The 6,012-nt window shown below is 43.1% G+C and overlaps 1 long non-coding RNA gene across 1 annotated transcript; it reads left to right on the top strand.

Moving 5' to 3' along the window:
* The first annotated feature begins 3,020 nt into the window (after positions 1 to 3,020).
* On the top strand, positions 3,021 to 5,282 carry LOC310849758. The gene is made up of 4 exons (XR_014567063.1): positions 3,021 to 3,316; positions 3,666 to 3,807; positions 4,517 to 4,628; positions 5,080 to 5,282. It is a non-coding gene; the product is annotated as an uncharacterized lncRNA (long non-coding RNA).
* The last annotated feature ends 730 nt before the right edge of the window (positions 5,283 to 6,012 follow it).

Here is a 6,012-nt window from a genome sequence, read left to right on the forward strand (position 1 = left end):
CCTTTGCTTCCATAGGTGATAGCGACCTTGGGGTTGTCCATGTGCATTCTTGTTCATGTAAAGAGCAGAAGGCAAATATGCTGTATCAGATTTGCCTTTAGAAACTTTCTCATCATTCCACACAATTCCAGCAAGCTAATCTTTCTGAGAATGCCACGTCTCTTGTTTTGTCTAGGCAGCCATACTTTCATAGAAAATCCAGCTGACCTCCAGTGGCTCTCTATCTCTAGCAGTGCCATTGCTCCCCAAAGAGCCTTCAGGCCAGAGGGACTGAGCTGAGGGTCGCCAGGAGATCAAATCATTCAAAGTGCTAGTGCTGGATCAGGTAGCAGTGCAACTGTCTCCAACCAACCTTAAAAGACCTGGCCTGAATTGCTCCTCAACCTACCTAAACTCCAGGAAGAGTCAAAGTGACATCTTATCTGCAGAACAAAACACACTAAGGGGTTGGCAAAGATGAGAACCCTTGAAGCTGGAGACAATCCCAACTCCAATTGCTGCTGAAAACAGGAACCATAACGCAGAGCTGGGAAGCAGTTGGCCTTATCTGAGGCACATATAACGTTAATCAGTCAATTTACCCAAATTATGTATAATTATGTATTATGTATAATTTGGGTAGAATGACTGGTTAACGTTATATGTGAGACATGATATAATCATTTTCTTGGGTTAGTACATACACCAGTTCTGTTTTCAGATCATAAAGTCTGCAAAACTATATATCCTTTGATCTGACTTTATATTCTTTTTGAGACTTTGATGTGTACAGTATAAGTTTGGGGGAGAAGAGTGGGGGGGAGATGAGGGGGTAGTGAACTTTTACATAGTGTATGCGCAAGGTTTTGGGTCAGCACCATGTGGATATGTCCTCTTTCTGTTATGTACTGAAGTTCTCACCCTGGGCCAGCAGGGGGATACTGTAGATAGTTATGTAAATAAGGGATCGCAGGTTGGTAGTTCCCTGCATCTTCTGCTTTTCCCCTTGTGAAGATGGGGACAACATTTGCCTGCCTACCAATCTGGTTGATGGCCCCCTTCTCTAAAGAAAATACTGACCCTCTTCTGGTGAATTCTCAGACAGGCATGCAGACAGAAACTGACTTGGTGCTTCCTAAGCAAAAGGGACCATCTAAAACTATTCATTAAAGAGCATCAATAAAAGGTAACTTTAAAAAGAAGCATACATAACATATTAAGGAATATGCTGTTAATCACTAATTTAAACACAATTATACATAAAGTTGCATGATAAAATCATTTTCAGAATAAAAGAAAGGGCACTAATAAACACATCAGGCATTTGAAAAGTGCCATAAAACCCAGCACTCCACTCAGGAGATATTTGCCCACATTTCCTCATCCCTCAGAGCATTTCCATCTGCAGTTTCTTTTTTCCAGGTATTTCTGGGGAACAGCCAGGACAGCACTGGGTTGAATCTAACTGCTGAGGGAAAGAGAAAATGGGATTCTTATCAAGCTAGTGGTCTTTCACTCTTTCTCCAGGGATGGAAGGAAGTTTGCTTTCAGAGAAGTCAAGAGATGTGTTGAGCTAAAGAACCCACCTTTGGTTGTTTTAAATATCCAGATTATCAGTATCTTGATCTTAATCAAGATTAAGATGCTCATTGATGTTTGAAACTCACACACTCGTTCAGCCAGGGACAAGCTGTTACAGGGCACAGGGAGTTACTTCCCCAAAGCACTTCACATTTCTCATCACCTCATTGGTTCTCCAATGACAAGAGACGTTAGTCATGCAACCATGTCCTTAAGTACAGTGGTACCTCAGGTTAAGAACTTAATTCATTCTGGAGGTCCGTTCTTAACCTGAAACTGTTCTTAACCTGAGGTACCACTTTAGCTAATGGGGCTTCCTGCAGCCTCCGTGCGATTTCTGTTCTCATCCTGAAGCAAAGTTCTTAGTTCTTTCTGGGTTAGCAGAGTCTGTAACTTGAAGCATCTGTAAGCTGAAGTGTCTGTAACCCGAGGTACCACGGTACAAGCTGGGGGTTAATATTCCCCCACCAATTTGTGATATTTCAAATGCACCATGAGGCACCCCGATCAGAAGTGGGAGATTAGTGGGGAATTGTGAAGATGATGTTGGGAGGTTACAAGCTGGTTTGGGGGGCTTCCAAGTCCTGCATTGGGGAGTTTCCCCTGCCCCTTTCAAAAGCCCTTTGCTTCACGCAGAAGCTCAGCACTTGGGGCTTCCAAAGGGACACGGATCAGCTGATAGTTGGTGCTCCAGAGACCCCTTTTGCCCCCGCCCAGCCACCTTTGCATCTGTCCATACCTGACCTTAGATAAGATGTGAGGTGATTGGGAAGTTTGCCCAGAATGGGTGAAATGGGATGGGCTTCCTTGGGGCTGAAGGTTCCTCATCCTTGCCATGGCACAATAATGTTTGGAAAAGAAACACATGTTTTGCAGCTTGAAACGGAATGTCAAAATACCCTGCAATGTTTAGCCTGAAGAAGTGCAGAATAGAAAGATGCAGGAACACTCTGCAAAAAAAATATTCAGAAGGAATGCAGGATGAATGCTCCTTGTCGTGTAACATCAACACAACATGCACATCAAGGATGGTTAATAAAGGCCAGATATGCCCAATCTCTGTGTTGAGAATGCTATAACAAGAGGAAACCCAGATCTGAAGAGGGAGATTAGTCAGGATTTGCACGTATGATCTTTCTTTTTTTTCTTCATTTATTTCCATTGCTTTTATGGGTCTACTCTGTAGTGGCTCCCCAAGGTTTGCCTGGCACCTTCATTATAGATTTTTAGGCACCGAGCCAAAACCTCCCTCTTCAAACAGGCCTTCAGTGGATTAAAAATCTACAGCCTTTTAAATGTATCTGTGGGAAGGTGAGTTTATTGTTTTGCTATTCTGATTTACTTATTTACTGGTTTTTATCCTGCCTGAGATCTTACAACAAAGGGTGGTATATAAATCTAATCAAACAACAACAACAACAACAACAACAACAACAACAACAACAACATTACTGGTTTCTGCAGCCACAGCAGGCACCATGATTCTCCAGCAGCTTAGCTTTACTCTTGAACAGATGCCAACAAGTGATGTGAATGTGTTGTTTGGCCTTTGGGGTGTAGAACCAACAATTAGAAGGCCTTTAGACCAGCAAGTCATAGGACGCTCCCTAACTTGTCTTCCTGGTCGATTGAGCACCAATCTTTCACAGTTGCTTGACTAGGGAACCCAGCCAAAGGTAGATTTCTTTGTTTGAGAAGTCTGCTGGCTTCTGCCAAAGCAGTCGTGTTTCATCCTAGAAGAAACAGCACTTGCTTGGTAAGAAATCCTTCCTTCCTTCCTTCTGCTGGCTCAACTAGTGCTGTGCTGAGAATTCCTCCTGCCTTCCACCCACGCCTATCCCAAACAGTCTCCTTTTGTTCATTCTGCAAGCCCTTTTATAATGCTGTGATGTTTTTATTGATTTTATTATCTGTATTTTAACAGATTTTGTTTTAATTCTATTGCAGTTTAATTGCTTATTAATAAAAATCCTTCATATGTCTGAGCTCTCCATATTTTACTTGTGTTTTGCATTTTTAGCTGTAAGCTTAGGGGGTGGGGTGGGATATAAATCACCATCACCACTATGATCATATTAAGACTCCCCCCCGTCTCTCCCTCTTAGCTTCCTTTCAGCTGATCTGAAGCAGGATCCATTTCCATCCACCATGAAGCATCTGATGATCTTGTTATTTGTTCTGGCTGTCATCTGCAGTGTAAGGACTCAGGTAACCCCAGCGCCGGTGACTTTGAAAAAGAAGGAGCCAGTAAGTATGAAATAAAAAAACCATCCTTTCAGACCATTGGTTGCGGCATCCACCTTCCTTGAGAGGCACAATACTTTTTTTCAAATATAATTTTATTTTTCATTCTCAGTTTTTCCAAATATTTTGACAAGAAAAACAGAACCTTTGTAGAATTTACCTTCTCCTCGATTTCTCTCCTCTGTTTTCTGCGTTTATTTATTTCATATCTTTTTATTACTGCATATCCAATTCAAATATATTTACAGATTCTCCCTTAACCGCCAATATTTTAATTTGTTTAGAATGTGTCTTCAAACAGGCAATAAATTTACCCCATTCTATTTTAAGAAGTCTCTCTTCTTGATTTCTTATTCTTCCAATGAGTTTTGCCATTTCTGCATATTTCCTTAATTTTAATTGCCAATCTTCCTTGAGAGGCACAATATTCTGGTGTGTAACTGGTTAAACAAAACTCCAAACACTGGACACTAAAGTGTTCTGAGGAGCTGTCAAAAGAGCTGTCTGTGTTTCACCTGAAGAATAAATTATTAAGACGAGCAGCATTAGCTGTTGGGTGGGGGGTCAGTCTAGATGATGTCCATGGGTCCCTTCTGGGCATGTGATTCTGTACACAGTGAAGCTTAGAATCTAGAAGAAGAAGCTGAAGCAGTCAAACCATCTTGAAATATGTGACTCACACGCATTAAGTGGTATCTCTCCCTACTTAAAGGGTTGTCCTTTTGGTACTTACCGAAGATCAGCTGCTGAGGGAGAAGATATGAGTGGCATTTCAAAGGCTGAGAATGACAAGGACCTCAAGTTCTGATGGGAGCATGGAGCAGGTTGGTTTGGACTGGTAGATTGTGTGGGATGGGGTACAAGGATAATTAGTGCATTCAATAATCTCCATGCATCCGTAAATCTGATTTGCCTCCCATGATTAAAATTGAGGCCAAAAATTGTTCCTTGCAATCCTAAAGGGCAAGAGTGGATCTCATGGGGTTAAGTTGGGGGGGGGGGTGATTTTGATGGAATGCAAGGGGCCAGTGAGACAATAGATCCATTTCCCTAAGGATGGATGTATGGGGATGAGAGGGCGAGTCTGCACATAGTCTGGCTGACCAGCTGTGAGTGAGGGTATCATGCTACAGATTTCTGCCATGGGAAGGCATTAGACTAAAAGTCCCACCCAGATCTCAAATTCTGTGATTGCTGCCTGCATGGTAGAGAAAGTTTCAGTTGATCTCTGGGAGGTATCCCTCCCCTCCCCTCCCCTCTTCTTTCTCCTCACAGGTGAAGAGGCAACTCTGGTCATGGAAAACTAAAAAGGAGACTGGAATCAACCCATATGCTAAGCAGGTTCATCAAAATATCTCAAAGGCCTAATGCATGCCACCTCTGCTTCCTTCTTCCTTTAACCCAGAACCCAGAACCCAGATTTCATGGGGCACCCCAAACAACACCCCATTGCCTCAGAGAACCTGCCAGAACCATGAAATGGCAAATAAATCATGACCTTCAAACCTGCCGTTTGGTGTATTGAATTTAAACCTACAATATGTCTGCCCAGGAGTGCCAACAGGTTTTTCTGGTCCCACAGACACTCCTTAACATTGATTGCCTACTTCAGGTCCCCACGAAAGAGTTCTAGAACAGGCAACTTGAAAATTACGTTGCAAAATGGGCAGAATGGGTGTGAGCATCAGGTGGGTTGGAAACTTTTGCAATCCCAACTACCATTGAACCCAACATGTTTTGACTACCTCCCATTTTGACTTTAGGCACTGTCACTGGAACTTAACCCCACCATAAGCTGAGAGTCACCTATACTTACAAATGAGACACGTCATCTCCTCAGGAGATGGGGTGATACGGGGCATCTGTTACAGAACGTTTTTGCAGCTTCATTGGGCCAGAAATGGTTTTGTTCCCTGCCTTGTGGTGCTTGAATGAGTTGGACATTGTCTCCACTTTGCTACACACAAGGAAATCCTGCAGAATTGAGAACACATTGTCTTCTTCCTTGTCACCAAACAGAGGAGCAGAGGCTGTAGTGATAGATGCCACATGGACTGCAGTTGGGGGAGGATCTTGGGGTGAAGGAAGACTCCAGCCCTGGATCCTATCCGTTGCCCCTCTGCCTGCCTTAAGTGCCCATGAAGAGAGCTGCTCAACAGCTCCTGGCCACTACATGGACTCTCCTTGGTGCCCCCCAATCACAGGTTG

The sequence above is a fragment of the Podarcis gaigeae genome (genome assembly GCF_964106915.1).
Source record: "Podarcis gaigeae genome assembly, chromosome: 8".
NCBI lineage: Eukaryota > Metazoa > Chordata > Lepidosauria > Squamata > Lacertidae > Podarcis > Podarcis gaigeae.